Raw genomic sequence first — 21965 nt, 5'->3', positions numbered from 1 at the left:
GGATTATAGACATGAGCTACTGTGCCTGGCTATCAATATAGTTATTAATAAGATATTGTGCATTTATTTTTCGTGTGTATGCTAAGTCTTCAAAATCTGGTGTGAATTTCACACTCACAGCACATCAGAGTTTAGAATAGCCACGTGTCAGATGTTCAATGACCAGATCTGATGAACGGCTACTGTACTGGCCTGTGTGGGCTGAGGCATTGCATCAGGATTGGAGTGTGGTCACTGGAACATACAATCTGATCTGCTGAAATGCCACGGCCTGCCTGGGCCTGTCTGCTGCAATGACTCAGGAACAAGTAGTTTAGTCTAGAAGAGGCTCTCAACGGGATCCAATAAAAAGGGAGTGCAGACATGGCTGGCTACATGATGTGTGGGACCCAGTGCATAAAATAAATATTTGAGGCCGGGCGCGGTGGCTCAAGCCTGTAATCCCAGCACTTTGGGAGGCCGAGACGGGTGGATCACGAGGTCAGGAGATCGAGACCATCCTGGCCTACACGGTGAAACCCCGTCTCTACTAAAAAATACAAAAAACTAGCCGGGCGAGATGGCGGGCGCCTGTAGTCCCAGCTACTCGGGAGGCTGAGGCAGGAGAATGGCGTAAACCCGGGAGGCGGAGCTTGCAGTGAGCCGAGATTGCGCCACTGCACTCCAGCCTGGGCGACAGAGCGAGACTCCGTCTCAAAAAAAAAAAAAAAAAAAAAAAAAAAAAAAAATAAATAAATAAATAAATAAATATTTGAGGTCCCTTGTTAGAAAATGGTTACAAATTGCAAGCCAGTGACATGGGGGGATCTTCTGAACACAGGACCCTGTGTGACCACGTAGATCACAAACCCATGAAGCAGGCCTTGGGTACAGAAGAAAAAAAAACCCTCCAGGTTTACCCATCACTGACCAAGGTGAGGGTGCTGAGATCACATTTGCAGCAACAAATACAATTAGCAGCAGCAACAGTAGACACTTACTTTAGGCCAAACCCTGTTCTAAGTTCTTTAGATATTATAATACCCATCAGAACAACCTTCTGATATTATAATTATCCACTCGTAGCAAAAAAAAAAAAAAAAAGGAAACAGATCACAGAGAGGTTAAGTGATTTGCCCAACATCACACAGCCATGTAGTATCTTTAGTACTAAATTTCACAAAACAGGGGGTTGGGGCATCATGTGGCCTGGACTTACATCTGGCTCTGCCTCTGTTTTCTCCACTGGAAAGTGGGTGTGATAGAGCTGTCCCATCCCCAAGCTGCCCTGAGGATGAAATGAGATAATCCATGCACAAAGCTAAGCAGAGTGTCCAGCCTGGGCACTGGAAAATCTTCAAACCCACATAGAAGTTATGAACGTAGTTCTACAACCGCCTATAATCCTAGAAACTGTTAACATTTGGCCACACTTGTACCCACTCTATTATCTATCTTCTGAATTATTTGAGAGTTAGTTGTGGACATTGGGATATTTCCTCCTTAAATCCTTCAGCCTGTATCTTCTAAAAACGAGAATATTCTCTTATATAACCTTAGTACAAATGGTCTGAGATACAAAGTCACTCCCATGAAGGTATCATTAATAAAATACTATTGTCTTATTTATTTATTTATTATTGGCGTATTCACATGAAAATACTATTATCTAATATACAATCTATATTCAGATATTCCCATTTATCCCTAAAATGTCTTCAAATGTTTTTTTGGTTTTTTTTGAGACAGGGTCTTGCTCTATCACCTAGGCTGGAGTGCAGTGGCGTGATCATGGCTCATGGCTGACTGCAGCCTCGAACTCTTGGGCTCAGGTAATCCTCTTGCCTCAGCCTCCTGAGTAGCTGAGACCACAGGCACACACCACTATGTCCGGCTAGTTTATTTTTATTTTTTGTAGAGATGGGGTCTCGCTATATTCCTGAGGCTAGTCTCTAACTCTTGACCTCAAGTGATCCTCCTTCCTCGGCCTCCCAAAGCACTGGGATTACAGGTATGAGCCACTGAGCCCAGCCCACAAATGTTTTCTGTTCCCCTGATCCAGGCTTCATCCTATGATCAAACATTGCATTTGGGCTCATGGCTCTTTAATTTCTTTTAACATGGAACCATTTCTCAGCCCTTTTGCCTTTTAAAAGACATTGGCATTTTAAGAATCCCAGCCAGTCATTTTGCATGTAGTTGCGTGCATAGTTTTCTTTATGTCCTTGCAAAATGAAGTGCAGCTCACGGGCAAATGTGGGGAAACAGGTTGGTTGGACACGTGATGTCAGAGGCTCCAAGTGATTTCAGCAGGTAGAGGAGGGCGTATAGTGTTAGCTGTTCTTGGGTGGAAATTAAAGATTTCCGGGAAGCAGTGACAGAGGATGTTTAATGATGATTAGCACTTGGCAGGTAGACAAGGGCGGTCGTGGTAGACAGAGGCCAGGGCAGGGGAAGGGGGATGGCAGCCCGGAGGAAATGCAGGCAGCAGCAGTGTGTCTGAGTGTGAGGGTATCACGTGTGATCGGGTCTGTTCCTACTTGAACTGGAAACTTCCGGAGGCCAGTCCTTGTCTCCAGTTCTGTCCTCTCTGCCAGGGTGCCCAGGGCAGTGCCTACTCCAGAGTCAGGGTTCACTTAGAGCAACTGGCTGCCAAGTTTCCCAAATACCCAGGGACATGCAAAGCACAGAGGACCCCCTTCCTCCGCCAGCTTGCACACACCAACTGCAGGAGGTTCAGCGGCAACCTGTCAGGACTCCCACCTCTTGCCCTGCAAATGAAATTGCATTTTCTAAAATTGCTTTCTTCTGGTTGCCTCTTGGGGCATAGGCTGCTTCTGGGAAAAAAATTCAAAATGAACTTCTAATCAGCCACAAGATGTGAAGAGAGCGGCTGTCCAGAGCTTCCTGACATCTACTCTTGGCGTGAGCCGCCCAGGCTGTCAACTGAGATTCTCACTGCAAACTCTGTCTGAAATGCCCAGTGACGGCACCCCCTGAGCCTTCCATTCCCCTGAGTTTCAAAGAGAAAGGGGTGTGTGTGTTTGTGCTGTTCCTGTCCTTAGAATGAAGGGAAAGGATTTGTTTTGGGGCTTGAACAAAAATGCCTTTTCAAGGTGACTCTCACTTTGTTTCCTAGGACCAGATGCAGGAAGACTGTGGTGTTGAGAGCCTACTGATAAGAGCAATTCCTTATCTCATCATTTCTATATCCATCTTTCATTATTTTGTCCCCACTTTAAAGGATCTCCTCCTGCTGTGTTCACAAAGCGTCCTTGAAAAATCTGTGATGTACATTTGTGTGTCCTTCACACAGAGAGCCAGGCACATGTGCACACAGGTACACAGGTGCACAAGGGTGTGTGCCCACACAGTTGCACACCCCAACACCACAGATAACAGGCACTGACAGACACTGGCACCACCTCCCCATGCCAAAAGAGACACATGTAAGGATGCACACGTGCACATGCACATACACATGTGCACATGCACACACGGACACACATATACATTTGCACTCACGGTGCCTGGTAGTCGGAGTCCTGTGGCGAGCTCAGCTCGCCTGCTTAAAATGCCTTCTCTATGTCATTCTGCAGAGGCCAGGAATGCAGCTGGCTGGGTTCATCCTAAGAGGTGCCGTTGGGCACCAGCTCCCTCCTCAGGAGGGTGTCCTGGATTTCCAGGCAGTCCCAAAACATGGGCACAGGTAGAGGAGACAGAAAAGGGCCTCTTGGAAGCAAAGCAGGTTTGGGAAAAGGATGCGCTCAGCTGGAACCCGGCAAATGCGCAAGGGAGAGGAATGGAGGGAAGGTGAAGGAGGAGGGGAGAGACAGAACTTGAGAGACTGAAAGATGGATTCAGAAAGAGAAGGGTTTTCAGAACCCTTTCAGAAGGGTTTACAGAAACAGAAAAAATACAACACAGAAACAAAGATTAACAGAGGCAGCAAGAGAGAGATAAACAGAGAGAAAAAAACAGAATACAGATTTTTAAAAAGATGTTTTAAACCCAGCTAGGTTTAAGCCAGAAGGAAAAGCCACATCATTTCAGACCTTATAAAATAGGCTACCTCCCTCCCCTGTTTCCTTCCAGGGGCCTCTTCCTAGATTTTTTTTTTTTTTTTTTTTTAACAGGCTCAGGAACCCCTGAAGGGACAAAGCAGAAATCCAGGGCTTCAGATTCCCAAATGGTTTTCCCAGAAGTCTGCTGTTGCGGTGTTGCAGATGCAGCCACAGCCATGACGGGGCTCCGGGGGGGCGTCAAGTCATCTCCAGGACACCCAAGGCAGAGGGGTTGCTCTGGCTCCCATGCTCCACCTGACCCCGTCTGGGGGGTTGGGGAGGAACCTAGGGGAGCAATTACCCAACTCCCCCATTGTAGCCCACGCTGGGTCAACGCGGGTCCACAGGGGGTTCAGAAGAGGAAAGGAGGATGGTCACAAGATGGGGAGGGGGCATGAGGGGGGGCAGAGAGCTTTCGGTCACAGGCTGCTCATCAGTTACCATGACGACGGCAAGGGGGTGGAGGCACCCAGAATGGAGGCTGCAGGAGAGACACACTGGTTCTAAATCACCGTGACAGCGCTTCGGTTGAGCTATTACGCCGTTGCCGAGGCAACCAATGGGATCAAATCGCAGAGGAAATCTATAATTATTACAAGCCAGATACCGGCATCCTTGGTGCAGTAATCAGCACGTTAGGGCAATTCAACCTGAGCTCTGCGAGGGAGAAACGTCAGCCCCCAGCCCCCAAATCGGGGCAGAACAAGGACCAGAGGGGACTCCACAAAGCAGATCTGTTGATGCTACAGATTGGGAACCTGGAAGGATCTTTTTGGCCAAATAAAACATAAATTGAGGGGAACCACATGAAATTGACAATATTCACCAGTGAGCCACCGCGCCTGGCCCATTTCCCATGATTTTAAATGAAACTTTCCAATGCACAGCAAAGCCGAAAGAATTTTACAGTAAATCCCTATATACCCACCACTAGCCTCCACCATTAACATGATTACCACCTGTGCTTTATCACATTCTGTTTTTGATGCATTTCAAAGTTAACTGTAGACATCAGTATCCTTCCCCCCAAAATATTTCAACCTGTATAAAATTAAGCACTTGGTAATTTTTAAAACAAAAATAGTAATTTCTTTCTTTTCTTTTTTTTTTTTATGAGACGGAGTCTTGCTCTGTCATCCAGGCTAGGGTGCAGTGGCACCATCGTGGCTCACTGCAACCTCAGCCTCCTGGGTTCAAGTGATTCTCCTGCCTCAGCCTCCTGAGTAGCTGGGACTACAGGTACAAGCGACTACACCCAGCTAATTTTTGTATTTTTAGAAGAGACGGGGGTTTCACCATGTTGGCCAGGCTGGTCTCGAACTCCTGACCTCGAGTGATCCACCCTTCCCTGCCGGCCTCCCAAAGTGCTGGGATTACAGGCATGAACCACTGCACCTGGCCAAAAATAGTAATTTCATATGGTTCAATCTAAAGACAATAAAGTCTAGGTTTCTGTTTTTTTGTCTGTCTGATCTTTCATCCATCTAGCCTTCTCTCCCTCCATCTCTCCAACCATATTCTCTTCCTAACCATCCATTTTTCCATCCATCCATCCATCCATCCATCCATCCATCCATCCATCCATCCATCTTCCCATCCATCCATCCATCCATCCATCCATCCATCCATCCATCCAATCATCATCCATCCATCCATCTACCCACCCACCCATCGCTGGGAGAGCTCATGCACACTCATGGTTCCCACAAATGATTCACTATCCCCAAATCCTCTCCCTGGTTCAGCAGGATGTCCTTCATATCAAGTGCAATATGTTCTGACAGTCATCATCTTCTCCTCACTACACCTATTTCCTTTCCTATGTTGAGCATCTCCATTAACAGACCCACTGCCTACTCATTTGTTCAAACCAGAAACTCAAGAAATCTGATTCCTCCTTCCTGTTATCTTCCTTCGCCACCACACCACAGAATTTGACTTCCACGGTAGTTCTGGGCCCCACCCTCTCCCTCTTTCCTTTGTCCTTGTTCAGGTACCCATCGTTTCCTACCTGGACAGCTGCCCCCACCTCCTGACGGCCCCCCAGCTGCCATCTCACCTTTCCTCTCCTTTCTCCACACTGACTTTTTATCATGAAATATTTGGCCATATTCATGATGCAGGAGAACTGGCACTTCATTCATTGCTGGCAGGAGAGGAAATTCATACAAATGGCTTGGAGAGCAATTTGTCAAAATCTGTAAAATTGTAAGCGCACAGACCATTTATCCCTAGCATAATTCTACTTGAAGGAATTTGCCTCATTTATATAAACTGAAAATCACCTAATTGTCCATCAGTGGGAACTGGTTAAAATAAACTGGGGTACGTCCATCACGCAGAATAACCTGTATTTGACAAAAAGAATGCGATGGCGCTTTCTGTACTGATGTGGGAAAATGATTAATGTTGGTTGCTGGTTGTAATAAATGTTGGTCTTCTCTCTTGTTCTAAAGACTCCTGTAGAAACCACCTAACCAGAGAGTGAGGTAAACACAGAAACACACTTTGGAAGCTTGGAAAGTTGAGAGAATCCAGAAGGTTGGTACGAGAAGGCCTAGTTCTAGTTCCTGCTTAGATGTGAAGGTGCTCGCTCCTGAGCCTATTTCCTCTCTCCTCCCCCCACCCCCCTCTCTCTCTCTCTCTCTCTCTCAGCAGCCTCAACCTCCTGGGCTCAAGCAATCTTTCCATCTCAGCCTCCTGAGTAGCTTGGAGACGACAGGCATGCACTACCACCCCTGGGTAATGTTTTTATTTTTTTTTGTAGAGATGGGGTCTCGCTATGTTGCCTAGGTTGGTTATGAACTCCTGGGCTCAAGCAATCCTCCCACCTCGCCTCCCAAAGTGCTGGTTAAAGGTGTGAGTCACTGTGCCCAGCCTCTCATCTCCCTAAGGGGCTGACCGTACCTCCCACAGTCATTCTGAAGATCAAATGTCGACATGGAGGTAAAAATGGCATGCAAAAGTCTATCTTGCTAAACAAATGAGAGTTACTGCTATTCATTTGTCTTCACAGTTTACTTAGACCCCTTCTGAATACTAAATATCCCTAACACATGTAACAAAAGCTATAACCTTGGCCGGGCGCGGTGGCTCAAGCCTGTAATCCCAGCACTTTGGGAGGCCGAGACGGGCGGATCACAAGGTCAGGAGATCGAGACCATCCTCGCTAATATGGTGAAACCCCGTCTCTACTAAAAAATACAAAAAACTAGCCAGGCGAGGTGGCGGGCGCCTGTAGTCCCAGCTACTTGGGACGCTGAGGCAGGAGAATGGCGTAAACCCGGGGGGCGGAGCTTGCAGTGAGCTGAGATCCGGCCACTGCACTCCAGCCTGGGTGACAGAGCAACACTCCGTCTCAAAAAAAAAAAAAAAAAAAAAAAAAAAGCTATAACCTTTATTTGTGTTTGAGCACCTGTTTTGTGCCTAGGACTGAGCTAAGTCCTTTCTATATATTATCTCATTGATTGAAACAGTGCTTTTGTGCTGGGGATTTTGCTTCCATTTCACAGATATTAGTGGAGGCACACAGAGGTTAACCGGCTGGGCTTGGTGGTTCACCCCGTAATCCCAGCACTTCCGGAGGCCAAAGTGGGTAGATTCCTTGAGCTCAGGAATTCAAGACCAGCCTGGGCAACATAGTGAAAGCAGGTCTCTACAAAAAAAAAAATACAAACATACAAAAATCAGCTAAGAGTGGCGGCATACGTCTGTAGTCCCAGCTACTCAGGTGGTGGAGACAGGATGGCTTGAGCTTAGGAGGCAGAGGTTGCAGTGAACTGAGATTGTGCCACTGCGCTCCAGCCTGGGTGACAAAGTGAGACCCTGTCTCAAAAAAAGGTTAACTGACTGTTCTAATAGCATACAGGGAGTACTGCTATCCTGATAAGCCCCTACATCTTTCTGATTGCCACATCCACGCTTTTCTCATTCCTTAACCATTGCTACTTTCTATATCATGTCTTTAGATCTATACTATTGAAAATAAATATAGGCCTGGCGTGGTGGCTCACGCCTGTAATCCCAGCGCTTTTGGAGGCCAAGGCAGGTGGATCATTTGAGGCCAGGGGTTCGAGACCAGCTTGGCTAACATGGTGAAACCCCCGTCTCTACTAAAAATACAAAAATTAGCTGGGTGTGGTGGCGCACACCTGTAATCCTTGCTACTCTGGAGGGTGAGGCAGGAGAATCGCTTGAACCCAAGAGGCGGAGGTTGCAGTGAGCTGAGATCGTGCCACTGCACTCCAGCCTGGGCGACAGAGTGAGACTCCATCTCAAAAAAAATAAAAATAAATAAAAGAAATATAAATGTGAGTCATGTGTGCCAATTAAAATTTTCTAGTGGTCACATCAAAAAAGAAAAGAAACAGATGAAATTCATTTTTTAGAACACATGGAAAAAGGCAAAATTCGAAAAAAGATAAATAATACATTAAAAAATAAATCACTAAAAATAAAGAAATTAATATTAATTCTATTTAACCTGATGTGTCCTCAAAATCTCATCATTTCAACATGTAATAAATTAGCATAAAACTAATTAGTATGAAAACGAATTAGTGAAATGTTAATATTTTGATATCCTTTTTGGCATACCAAGTCTTCAGAATCAGATGTGTGTTTTACGCTTACAGCACATCCCCGTTCAGACGAACCCCATTTCAGGCACTTGGTAGCCAGGTGTGACTCACTGGAAAATGTAGCTTAGGTGGGACTGACATACACCTAAAGTGAGTCTAAACCTTAAATAACAATACTGGCCACCGTTTATTGAGCACCTGCTGTTTATTCTCATGAGTCTGTGGAGTAGGTGCTCTTACAAGCTACAGAGGGAGAAAATAAAGCCCAGGTAGTTTAGAACATGCCCCAGATCTCGGAGCTCTTTACCTGGGGAACTGCAGTTTGAACCAAAGCCCAAAGCTCATCCAGCAACCTGGCTTCTCCTGTTCTTGCCAATGAATGCCGAATATTTATTACATGTCAGTCATGTGTCTGTAAAATTTAAACCCCTAAGAAAAGAATTTAACCTGTGGCAGTTAATTTTAAAGAATTTGATTGGCCAGGCGCACTGGCTCACACTTGTAATTCCAGCACCTTGGGAGGCAGAGGCAGGGAGATTGCTTGAGCCCAGGAGTTCAAGACCAGCCTGGGCAACAAAGTGAGACACACAGCCCTGTCCCCGAGTCCCCCCACCTCCGCCACCCCACCACCGCCATCCCTGTCTCTACAGAAAATAAAAAACCATTAGCTAGGTCTGGTGGTGTGCACCTGTGGTCCCAATTACATGGGAGGCTGAGGCAGGAAGATCCTTTGAACCCGGGAGTTTGAGGCTGCGGTGAGCTACGATCATGCCACTGCACTCCAGCCTGGGCAACACAGCAAGACCCTGTCTCTTGAGTTAAAAAGTATGCAACTAATTCTGAACTTCTTACCAGCGTGAGACCTTAAGAACTGATAATAAACCAAACAATTACTTTCTGTCTCCCAGCAAGTCTCCTTTTGTCTAGATGGGATGAGAATTAGAGGGAATGATCAAGTTCAGGCGTCCACCCTCCAGAACAGCTACCCGTAGGAACACAAGGCGGACTTCATTCTTTCATGGGATCACATCTCAGGAAGTCCACTGGCTCCAGCTTTCTCCTCCTACTCAGGCCAAGTCTGACCACCGATTTTAATTATGAGATGCAAGTACTGGCAAGATTCTCTTGGAGATGAGGATGGTGATGATTATTTCGTGAGTTTCATGGTTGGTTCTGAGATGATAACCTGGGGTTGCCAATATCCCTAACTCCTGGCCGGGTGCGGTAGCTCACTCCTATAATCTCGGCACTTTGGGAGGCCAAGGCTGGAGGTTTGCTTGAGCTGAGGAGTTCAAGACCAGCCTGGGCGACATGGTGAGGCCCCTGTCTCTACAAAATAAATAAATAAAGTTTTAACAAAGTTCCCTAATTCCTGGCTAGGATGCACTGGAGTTAAGTCCAGTTAGCTTTTAGGTTCCACAGTGTGGTTGCTGTTTTAGAAATGTAAGCTTCTCTCTTGCCTCTTGCAAACTGACATAAAGGTAAATCACATTTTAGCTCTTACTTCTTGAACATAACTACAATTACATGGTCATCAGCTTGAGGGTGAAATTAGGCAAGGGAGGAAGAAAAGGGACTCTCATTTGCCTCTAAAATGTCTCTAACTCTGGGTTGGGCACATTGGCTCACGCCTGTAATCCCAGCACTTTGGGAGGCCGAGATGGGAGGATTGCTGGGTCCAGGAGCTGGAGACCTGGGCAACATAGTGAAACCCTGTCTCCACGAAAAATAAAAAAAAAAAAAATAGCCTGGCATGGTAGTGCGTGCCTGTAGTCCCAGCTTCTAGGGAGGCTGAGGTGGGAGGATGGCTTGAGTCTGGGAGGTCGAGGCTGCAGTGAGCCATGATTGTACCACTGTACTCCAGCCTGGGTGACAGAGGGAGACCTGGTCTCAGGGAAAAAAAAAAAAAAAAAAAAATTATTATTCTCCTAGACCACCATGGGCATTGCTCACTAGCACAGGGAGAGAGTCATCTTCCAGCCTCCACTCCCCTAGCCTGTCACTTCTCAGCTCAGCGGTGGCTCCCAGCCTTTCATGAAGCATCTGGGACCTTGCCTAAGCCACTTCTGCCTGCCTCTCTTTCCTGAGTCCTGACATGCCACCCCACCCATTCCACCCTCTGATTCCTGGAAGGCACAGAGCTCTGCAGCCTCAGGGCCTTTGCACCCACCATTCTTGCAGCCCAGTCTGTCTGCTTTCCTCACTCCTCCTTAGCCAAAACCTAGGAATCACTGAGGTCTCAAACACTCCATGTTATTTCTTCAGAGAAGCACTTATAAACCTTCTTGTGGAAATATAATTGTCTTGCTGTAATTTCTTATAGCTCCTTGTGTAATTCTTTCCATCCATCACAATTACTACTTACATATTTATTTGCATGAGTATCTTTGTTTTTTGAGACAGGGTCTTGCTCTGTCTCCCAGGCTGGAGTGCAGTGGCACGATCTCGACTCACTGCAGCCTCTACCTCCCAGGTTCAAGTGATTCTCGTGCCTCAGCCTGCCGAGTAGCTGGATTACAGGAGCATGCCACCGTGCCCAGCTAATTTTTGTATTTTTAGTAGAGACGAGGTTTCACCATGTTGGCCAGGCTGGTTCATGGCCTCAAGTGATCCACCCACCTCGGCCTCCCAAAGTGCTGGGATTACAGGCATGAGCCACCATGCCTGGCCTCTTTTTTTTTTTTTTTTTTTTTGAAACAGGGTCTCACTCTGTTGCCCAGGCTGGAGTGCAGTGGTGCAATCACAGCTCACTGCAGCTTTTCCTTCGGGGTTCAGGTGATCCTCCCACCTCAGCCTCTTGGCTAGAACGACTGGTGTGTGCCACCATGCCTGGCTAATTTTTTGTGTATTTTTTTATTTTTTTGAGCTGATAATTTTTTTAAAAAACTGATAATAAACCGAACAATTAATTTCTCTCTCCCAGCAAGTCTCCTTTTGTCTAGATGGGATGAGAATGAGAGGGAATTACCAAGTTCAGGCTTCCAACCCCCAGAGCAGCTACCCGTAGGCAGACTTCATTCTTTCATGAGATCACAGCTGAGGAAGGCCACTGCTTCCAGCTTTCTCCTCCTACTCAGGCTAAGTCTGATCACTGATTGACAGGGTTGACAGAGCCATGTTGCCCAGACTGTTCTCAAGTGATCTACCTGCCTCAGCCTTTCAGGGTGTTGGGATTACAGGCATGAGCCACTGCAGCCAGCATGAGTATCTTTTCAATGTGTGCCTTCCATGCTAGCCCCGGAGATGGACTGCACAGTGCCCAACACACCCAACAGGCACACTGAATATTTGTCCAGTGAATTCTTATTATTCCCATTTTACAGATTAAGGGAGCTGAGGCCTTGGAAGAAACGTCATTCCCCCAAAGGACAGAACTATAAAACAAATTATTGCGATTCCACTGTGTGCAAATTCATAATCCAGGCGCACCGAGGCTCTACCAAGAAACGTAGGCTAATGGCTGGTGCACAATTATACTCATGCAATAGCATCACTTGGGCTATGAAACCTGACTTCCCTCTGAGCTGCTTTGTGAAACTGAGGAGGTGCGCCAGGTGTGGAGTCAAATCTGTTCTCTTTGAAATGAGATCCAGAACAAAAAAACAACCAAACCAACAAACCAACCACCAACCAACCCACCGCCTGGGAGCTCAGCTATCCTTCTGTCTGATCTCGGGTCTGAAAGCCGGACCATCAGCCCTGGCTCGCTCTCTCTCCCAACAGACACTGCTGGAGAGTATCTGAATCCAGCCCTTTTGGAAAACAACATAAAGAGATATTAAATATTTTGACCTCAGGAAGTCCCAACTCAGTGTTATAGCTCTTTTAGAATTTGTCTAGCAAGCTTTCCAGTAAAGACTGGAAAGCCCCGATATGGTTTGGCTCTGTGTCCCCACCCAAATCTCATCTTGAATTGTAATCCCCATGTGTCGAGGGAGGGATCTGGTGGGAGGTGACTGGATCATGGGGGCAGTTTCCCCCATGCTGTTCTCGTGCTAGTGAGTTCTCACGAGATCTGATGGTTTTAAAGTGGCAGATTTCCCTGCTTGCTCTCTCTCTCTCCTGCCGCCTTGTGAAGAAAATGCCTGCTTCTCCTTCACCTTCTGCCATGACTGTAAATTTCCTGAGGCCTCCCCAGGCATGTGGAACTGTGAGTCAATTAAGCCTCTTTTGTTTATAAATTACCCAGTCTCAGGTAGTATCTTTATAGTAGTGTGAAAACTGACTAATACAGCACCCCATCAAAAAAGAAAAAAAATCCCAACTCTAGAAATTTAGCTAATGCAAGCAATACTACATGAAGGAATAGTTCTATGCTCAGAGATGTTCAGAGCAGTGTAATTTAAAGAGCCAGGCACAGTATCTTATGCCTATAATCCCAGCACTTTGGGAGGTTGAGGTGGGAGGATTGCTTGAGGCCAAGAGTTCGAGACCAGCCTGGGCAACATAGTGAGACCCCGTTTCTACAAAAATTAAAAATTTTTTTTTTTAAAAAAAGCATGCTCAGTTGAAAACAATGTAAACGACCAATGGTAGAGGATCGCTCAAATAAGTTGCTGTAGAACAACTTGATTATATGACATTGACTGAAAACTGCGTAAAAAGACAGGGAAGTGATTTCTGAAGCCATGTAATGAGAGAAAAAAAGAACATAAAATTTTATACGCAGTCTGGCTATAATTTTTTACAGGCACAAAAAAAATCATAAACTGCTACACAATAAAGGAAGACTGGAAAGAAATGTGTTTTCTGTTTAACACCACTGCATTTTGGATATGAGGCTATGGCGTGACCATCTACTTGTATCCACCTTTAGGTAATTTCTGATTCTTCATTAATAACCTGTATTATTAATTTTATCAAATGTTTGGAGAAAAGAAGCCTCTCTAGCATTTTCAAATAACATGCACAGAGATACTTCACCAGGGCATGAGAGTAACTTCAGTGGATGGCAGTCCAATGTGTCCAGATATTTAATTACAGGAAAACAACTATTGAGTAACTCGACATGGCATTAACAGAGAGCCCCAGAGGCACTTGGAAATTGATCTGTGTTCGGTTTGGTTTCTGAAGGCGTGGAAAGAGGAGATGAGCTTCCAAACAGACTATAAAAAGGACATTAGCTTTCTGGCATTGCATCAGTCAAATTGGATTCTAGTTCCCAGGTGGAAATACTTAAAGTTGAAAGTAGGTCAGCCCATGTAGGGCGTTGAGTGCACTTGCAGTTTACACAAAGGGAAACTTCTCGACTCATCCCCAAGATAGTGGAAGAAAGGAAAGCTTGGAGTTAAGAAGTCTCAAATTTCTGGAAGGCCAGGAAAGAGGATGTTCTTGAGGCTCTGTGCTCTGGGATGCAGACTGTAGCCTAAGGATCCACAACTATGGCCACTGGCCTGGTTTTTTAGATAAAGCTATATTGAAACACAGCTACACCCATTCATTCATGGCTGCTTTGGGCTACAATGGCAGAGTTGAATAGTGGCGAGAGAAACCACATGGCCCACATGCCAAAAATATTTACTGTCTCGCGCTTTACAGAAACAGTTTGCTAATCTCTCATGTAGGCATTCCGAGCCTTCAAACTATAGGTCTTTCCTATCTTCCTAATATCAAATTGGTGATCCATTTCACTCAGTTTCAAGCAGAGTTCAGATTTTAGAGAACGGACACAGACCCAAGCCACTTTTGCCCTCAGACACTGTCTCCTTTTTCTGCTAACATACCAGCAACACAAAAAGTGCATGCTTTTCCTAAGTCACCATTTGCCGTGCACCTAAATGTTCTATTATTTATCAACCTTCCAATGGCCCCCTGATATGGTTTGGATCTGTGTCTCCACCCAAATCTCACATTGAAATGTAATCCCCAATGTTGGAGAAGGGGCCTGGTGGGAGGGGACTGGATCATGGGGGTAGGCTTCCCATGCTTCTCATGAATAGTTTAGCACCATCCCTTTGGTGCTGTTCTTGTGATAGAGTTCTCATGAGATCTGGTTGTTTAAAAGAGTGTAGCCAGGTGTGGTGACTCCCGCCTATAATCCCAGCACTTTCGGAGGCCAAGGTGGGAGGATCACCTGAGGTCGGGAGTTCGAGACCAGCTTGGCCAACAGGGTGAAACCCCGTCTCTACTAAACATATAAAATTAGCTGGGCATGGTAGTGCACGCCTGTAATCCCAGCTGTAGGCCCAGCTACTTGGGAGGCTGAGGCAGGATGACTGCTTGAGCCAGGGAGTTCAAGACCAGCCTGAGCAACACAGTAGACCCCGTCTCTACAAAAAAAAAAAAAAAAAAAAAAAAAAGTTTTTAAATTAGCCAGGTGTAGTGGTGCACACTTGTAGTTCCAGTTATTTGGGAAACTGAGGTGGGAGGACTGCTTGATCCCAGGAGTTCAAGGCTACAGGGGAGCTATGATCAAGCCACTGCATTCCAGCCTGGGTGACAGCAAGTCAATGTCTCTTTAAAAAACGAATTGTGGGATTTCACAAACAGTGCAGGGGGAGATGCCTGACACCAAGGAGTATCTACTATGCGATTCCATTTATAAAGTTCTAAAATAGGCACAGCTAATCTATGGTGAACATGTTAAATAGCAGTTACCCACTGGGACATGAGGGAACTTTCTTGGGGGCTGGGGATGGTCTAGATCTTTATCTAGGTGCGTGTTACATGGTTGTAGTCACAGGTAAAAATTCATGGAGGTGTGTATATAAGTTCAGTGCAGTTTGCTGTGTTAAGTTATTCATCAACTTAAAGATAAAAGGAGGAAGAGAATATCAGGAAAGTCCAGCCCCCTTGCCCCAAAATTAATTTTGCAATTTTAGTTAATGGTTCTTGTCCAAGTAATTGCAAGCTGTGAGAGGGCAAAAACCACACGTGCAATACTCATGTCAGTATCCTACATCCAGCACAGTGTGCGTACAGGGCAAACATGGAGAAGTATTCACTGCAGGCTGGGCGCAGAGGCTCATGCCTGTAATCCCAGCACTTTGGGAGGCAGAGGTGGGTGGATCACTTGAGCCCAGGAGTTTGAGACCAGCCTGGGCAACATGGTGTAACTCAGTCTCCAGAAAAATTACAAAAAAATACTAAAATTAGCCAGGTGGCACACACCTATAGTCCCAGCTACCTGGAAGGCTGAGGTGGGAGAATCACTTGGGCCCAGAAGGTCGAGGTTGCAGTGAGCCAGATCATGCCACTGCACTCCAGCCTGGGTGACAGAGTGAGGCTCTGCCTAAAAAAAAAAAGAAGAAGAAAGAAAGAAAGAGAGAAATATTCACTGCCACTGCACTCCAGTCTCGGTGACAGAGTGAGGCTCTGTCTTGAGAGAAAGAAAGAAAGAGAGAAGAAGAAGAGGAAGAGGAAGAAGAAGAAGAAGGAGGAGGAGGAGGAGGAGGAGGAGGAGAAGGAGGAGGAGGAGGAGGAGAAGGAGAAGAGGAAATATTCACTGTACCAGCCTCAGCAACATGGCGAAGCCCTGTCTCTATAAAAAATATTAGCCAGGTGTATTGGTGCACACCTGTAGTCCCAGCTACTCAGGAGGATGGGGTGGGAGGATCGTTTAAGGCCAGGAGACCAAAGTTGCAGTGAGCCGAGATCACACCACTGCACTCCAGCCTGGGTAACAGAGTGAGGTCCTGTTTTATTTTATTTTATTATTATTATTATTATTGAGACAGAGTCTCACTTAGTTGCCCAGGCTGGAGTGCAATGGCACGATCTCAGCTCACTGCAACCTCCAATTCCCGGGTTCAAGTGATTCTCCTACTTCAGCCTCCTAAGTAGCTGGGATTATAGGCACCTGCTATCATGCCTGGCTAATTTTTGTATTTTTGTAGAGATAGGGTTTCGCTATGTTGGCCAGGCTGGTCTTGAACTCCTGACCTTAAGTGATCCAAAGCCGTTTAAAAAAAATTCACTGCAAAAATAAATAAATGAAGTAATCACTACTTAAGGGGCCGTTTGCACATTCCAAAGATGGCCGCAACAGCACCTCCCCTCCCCAGTCGCTTCCCTCTGTGACCTAGTGACCCCTCACTGGGAGGTGGCATCAGTCTCTCCCCACATTGGATGTGGGGTGGTTCTGTAACTACTTCAACCAAAACTATATGGCACACAGTGGAAAACAGGCAGTTCCTCACAAAGTTAGATACAGAATCACCATATGACCCAGGAATTCCACCGCTAGGTACATACCCCAAAAACTGAGAGCAAGGACTCAAACAGATCCTTATCTGCTGTTGTTCATTGCAGCACTACTTGTTTTTTGTTTGTTTGTTTGTTTGTTTGCTTTTTCTTTTTGAGACAGAGTTTCACTCTGTTGTTGCCCAGGCCGAAGTGTGATGGTGCAATCTTGGCTCACTGCAACCTCCGCCTCTTTGGTTCAAGTGATTCTTGTGCCTCAGCCTCCCAAGTAGCTGGGATTACAGGTGTGTGCCACCATGCCTGGTTAATTTTCAGATTTTTTTTAGCAGAGATGGGGCTTCGCCATGTTAGCCAGGTTGGTCTTGAACTCCTGACCTCAGGTGATCTGCCCACCTCGGCCTCCCAAAGTGCTAGGATTATAGGCACGAGCCACTGCGCCCTGCCAATTGTGGCACTATTCACAAGAGCCAGAAGGCCGGGTGCAGGGGCTCACACCTGTAATCCCAACACTTTGGGAGGCCGAGGCAGGTGGATCACTTGAGGTCAGGAGTTCAAGACCAGCCTGGATAACATGGTGAAACCTCATCTCTACTAAAAATACAAAAATTAGCCAGGCATGGTGGCAGGTGCCTGTAATCCCAGCTACTCGGGAGGCTGAAGCAGGAGAATCGCTTGAACCCAGGAGTTGGAGGTTGCGGTGAGCTGAGATCGCGCCATTCCTCTCCAGCCTGGGGGACAAGAGTGAAACTCCATCTCAAAAAAAAAAAAAAAAAAAAAAGAGCCAGAAGGTGAAAACTAACCCAGCGGTCCATGAGCAGATGAGCAGATAAACAAAATGTGATTTCTCCACACAGCAGAACAGAGCAATTGCTGAAGGAGGGCCATGCGCTCAGCTACTCTCAACCACTCCTCTGGCAGCACACAAGGTTGGAACCCTAGGGCCATCAGAGAGAGTACAGTCCTACTGATCTCTGGATTTTGGACTTCTGGCCTCTAGAACTGTAGAGAATAAATTTTCATTGTTTTGAGGCACTCAGTTTGTGGCATTTTTTTACAGCAGCTCCAGGAAATGAATGTATGAACTCAATGAATATTTTTACCAATCATGTTGGTTATTACTATTACCACCTCCAATTTACAAAGGATCACCTCCTGCAATTTAAAACTTGCACAGGGCCAGGTGTGGTGGCTCATGCCTGTAATCCCAGCACTTTGGGAGGCTGAGGCAGGTGGATCACCTGAGGTCAGGAGTTTGAGACCAGCCTGGCCAACATGGTGAAACCCCATCTCTACTGAAACTGCAAAAAATTAGCCAGGCGTGGTCACTTGTACCTGTAATCCCAGCTACTCGGGAGGCTGAGGCAGGAGAATCGCTTGAACCTGGGAGGCGGAGGTTGCAGTGAGCTGCAATCACACCACTGTACTCCAACCTGGGTGACAGAGCAAGATCCTGTCTCAAAAAAACAAAAAACAACAAAAGAAACTTGCACAGGAGGAAAGGGAGGTTCAAATTCATACATTATTACAAGGGCTCGGATCTGAACCCAGGCACTGACTGCAATTGCTTGTGTCTGGACTGTTCCAGGCATTTCCAAGTCATTCTCTCTTCCTGTCTCCACCTGAATCCAAGCCACTTCCACTTGTAATTGGCTATGGCAGCCGCCTAAGTGGTCTCTCTGATCCCATTGAAGTCTTGTTCAATCCACTTTGCACGGAGCAGCCAGAGGGATTATTTTAAAGTGAAACACATCATGTCACTCCCTAGTTAATAACCTACCAAAGATCTCTAATTGCAAAGATAATAAAACCCAACCTTCTAATGATGACCTCAAGTCCTCCCAATGTGGGACCTGCCATGCATCTGCTGTGTCCCTGCCTGAAATGAGCTTCCCCCAGGCCCGAAATGGCTGTCTCATTCTTCAGCCCAAATACCACCTGCTCAGAACAGCCTTCCTTGACCCGAACTTAAAGTAGCCCCACTGCTTTCAGATCAACACATTTTATTTTTGTCACTCTTATCTGTCTCTTTCTCATTCGTTCATGATTCATCGGTGTCTCTCTGCCAGCATGCAAGCTCCTCGTCTCGTTTTCCTTGATTTCACAGTCAATGCGCAATGTAAGTTACATGTTGAGTGTTGGTAATTCCCTGGGACATGGACGCCTCTGGGGATGGGAGCAGCAGGCCAGTTTTCCAGGAGGAAAAATTAAAATCAACGAATGATGGCTCAACCTGAGGAACTTCCTCCACAGGGGAAGTGGACGCCCTGGGGTCAGCTTGAAGAGGCCTGTCCAAGACCAGGCTTGTCCGATCTGCCCCCAGGGCACCTGGCTGCTGGGAACACTTCCTATTCACTCCTGTGATGGTCCCATGGGTCCATCAGCATCTATAGGTCAGAAGAAGGGCTGGCCAGAGCTCAGGGACCACAGTCAGGTTGCCGATACCAAATTTCTCTCTTTATTTGTTTATTTTTTTGAGACAATCTCGCTGTGTCACCCAGGCTGGAGTACAGTGGCACGATCTCGGCTCACAGCAACCTCTGCCTCCTTTCAAGTGATTCTCCTACCTCTGCCTCTTGAGTAGCTGGGATTACAGGCGTGCACCACACACGGCTAATTTTTGTGTTTTTAGTACAGACAGGTTTTACCATGTTGGCCATGCTGGTCTTGAACTCCTGACCTTAAGTGATCTGTCCACCTCAGCCTCCCAAAGTGTTGGGATTAGAGGAGTGAGCCACTATGCCCGGCCTGATCCCAAACTTTTTGAGAGTTCCCGAGCAGAGGGCAGCCTTCTTCCCCAAGGTCCCCCTGTACGGTCACCCTGGCCCTTCTTTAATCCTGCTGGGTTCCCAGTGCTGTGCTGAGTCCTGGACAGAATGGAGTGCAACCGTACGAACCTTGGATTACAGAGGCAATGAGGCCCAGGTGTTAGGGTCATGGGCTGTCCACTCAGACCTGGGTTTGAGTCCCAGCTCTGTCCTGTACTATGGTTGCAATCTTCAATAAATTACAAAATGGAAGGCGGATTTTGGCTCAGTAACTGGGAAAGCTCCTTGCCTTAGAGTGGGATCCACTCTGGAGGCTGGATGCCTTCTTGTCTAAGATGCAGGAGAGAGGCTTTAAGCATCCGGCAAAGGGACTTGGTTTGGACCCGATCTGCTCAGAGATCCCTCATGGTCCCAGGTTCTAAGGTTCTGTGCATTGTTTAATTGTCCACTCCCTTAGGTCAACTGCTGAACCCCAAGAACTGGCATTGAGCTGGTGTACTGGAGTCAAACCACTCTGTTCAGTTACCACTGAAAACTGCTCTGTATCTCTACTGACTTCGAGTACTATGCATTTTGAGACTTAACATCACTCCAATGCAAGGAAAATTTCTTTCCACTTAGCAGATAAGAAAACGGAGGCGGCCGGGCGCGGTGGCTCAAGCCTGTAATCCCAGCACTTTGGGAGGCCGAGACGGGCGGATCACGAGGTCAGGAGATCGAGACCATCCTGGCTAACATGGTGAAACCCCGTCTCTACTAAAAATACAAAAACTAGCCGGGCGAGGTGGCGGGCGCCTGTAGTCCCAGCTACTTGGGAGGCTGAGGCAGGAGAATGGCGTAAACCCGGGAGGCGGAGCTTGCAGTGAGCTGAGATCTGGCCACTGCACTCCAGTCCGGGCGACAGAGCGAGACTCCGCCTCAAAAAAAAAAAAAAAAAAAAAAAAAAAGAAAGAAAACGGAGGCAAAGAAAGCCAAAAGGCCCTTTGGTGGATTAGGCTTTATCTATACTCACGCCATGCTAACTGATTTCCAGACATCACTGATGCTTTTAAACATCTTGTGATGCAGTGGAGTAGTGCCAGTTTGCAGAATGAGAAGCTGAGGCTGAGATAAGGTTAAGCAAAACTCATTCTATTCTTTTTTTTTTTTTTTTTTTTTTGAGACGGAGTCTCGCTCTGTCGCCCAGGCTAGAGCGCAGTGGCCGGATCTCAGCTCACTGCAAGCTCCGCCTCCCGGGTTTACGCCATTCTCCTGCCTCAGCCTCCCGAGCAGCTGGGACTACAGGCGCCCGCCACCTCGCCCGGCTAGTTTTTTGTATTTTTTAAGTAGAGACGGGGTTTCACTGTGTTAGCCAGGATGGTCTCGATCTCCTGACCTCGTGGTCCACCCGTCTCGGCCTCCCAAAGTGCTGGGATTAAACTCATTCTATTCTTGCCACAAGTAAGTGGCAGTTGGGATTTGAACCAGGTCTGTCTGGCTGCCTCGTTTTTCTGCAGAATCATGAATGCAGTGCTTAGGGGTGATTCTGCAGAGGTGGAGAAACACAATCTTTACAATCATTTGGCTCCTGCGGAAAATTAAAACTACAGCAAGGCGCTGGCCTCTTATCTCAACCAGTATGAAGCATCTGCTTCTCATTCCAGTCTTTTAACAGAAATCTCCGAAGAGTTCACCTCTCTCTCCCACAATGCCAACTCCAGTGGGGAGATGTTTTGTAGACTCAGCACTTTATTCCAAAGCCGTGTAGTTTTCACATGCTGCTCTTACTTCCAAAGGACATCCCCAAGCAAAGCTGGGGCTCTCCAGACTCGAGACCCAGAACAAAGAACTGAGCTCATGGGGATGCAGTCACTGGTCAGACAAGGGCGAACACCCTTGTCCCCAGTTACTAATAGGTCATCACCTCTCAGGCTTGCTGGCCCAGTGGCTCCAGCCGAATGCTGCCAGCTGGGCCTGACAATCAAGTGAAACGTTGGGAATGGGGAGGAAGTTGGGGAAGGCAGAGTGCAGGCGGGAGCACAGAGCTCTCTGTATGTCCCAAACCGGAACTCAGGTGTTAGGATGTGGCGGCCTTCCTTCCTTCTCCTGTGCTTCCTTCTCCACCGGGATGCAGCCCAGGACAGATACCTAAAGTTACTCCAGGGATGTCTCAGCCTTAGGAATGCACCCATCACGACTAACTCCACATTCCACTGGAACTTGAGCCCCTTTTCTCAGCAAAGTGGCAATGGCAACTGCGAGCCTCAAATTAAAATCTTTCTAAGCCGGCCCCAGGCGCGGTGGCTCACGCCTGTAATCCCAGCACTTTGGGAGGTTGAGGTGGGAGGATGGCTTAAGCCCAGGAGTTCCAGACCAGCTTGGGCACTATAGTGAGACCCCATCGCTACAAAAAATAAAAAGGTAGCCAGGCATGGAGGCAAGTGCCTGTGGTCCCA

At 46.9% G+C, this 21965-nt stretch overlaps 1 protein-coding gene and 1 non-coding gene across 3 annotated transcripts in view; one reads left to right on the top strand and one right to left on the bottom strand.

The window, feature by feature from the left end:
• The window catches only part of ABAT (4-aminobutyrate aminotransferase), a 110066-nt gene that overhangs the window by 67361 nt on the left and 20740 nt on the right, over positions 1-21965 (bottom strand). Inside the window, exon 1 of one of the 2 annotated variants that reach the window (XM_010383643.2) lies at positions 3505-4404. The exons of the other annotated variant lie outside the window; for it this stretch is intronic. The gene's annotated coding sequence lies outside the window, so the exon portion shown is untranslated. Of the gene's footprint in view, positions 1-3504; positions 4405-21965 lie in introns of those variants that run through there. 2 annotated transcript variants of the gene reach the window in all.
• LOC115895328 lies at positions 12433-12494 on the top strand. Its single transcript, XR_004055535.1, has one exon. It is a non-coding gene; the product is annotated as a U7 small nuclear RNA (small nuclear RNA).

Source organism: Rhinopithecus roxellana, chromosome 20 (assembly GCF_007565055.1).
Source record: "Rhinopithecus roxellana isolate Shanxi Qingling chromosome 20, ASM756505v1, whole genome shotgun sequence".
Lineage (NCBI taxonomy): Eukaryota > Metazoa > Chordata > Mammalia > Primates > Cercopithecidae > Rhinopithecus > Rhinopithecus roxellana.
The sequence above is the reverse complement of the archived record's forward strand: the minus strand, read 5'-3'. Positions and strand labels throughout refer to the sequence as shown.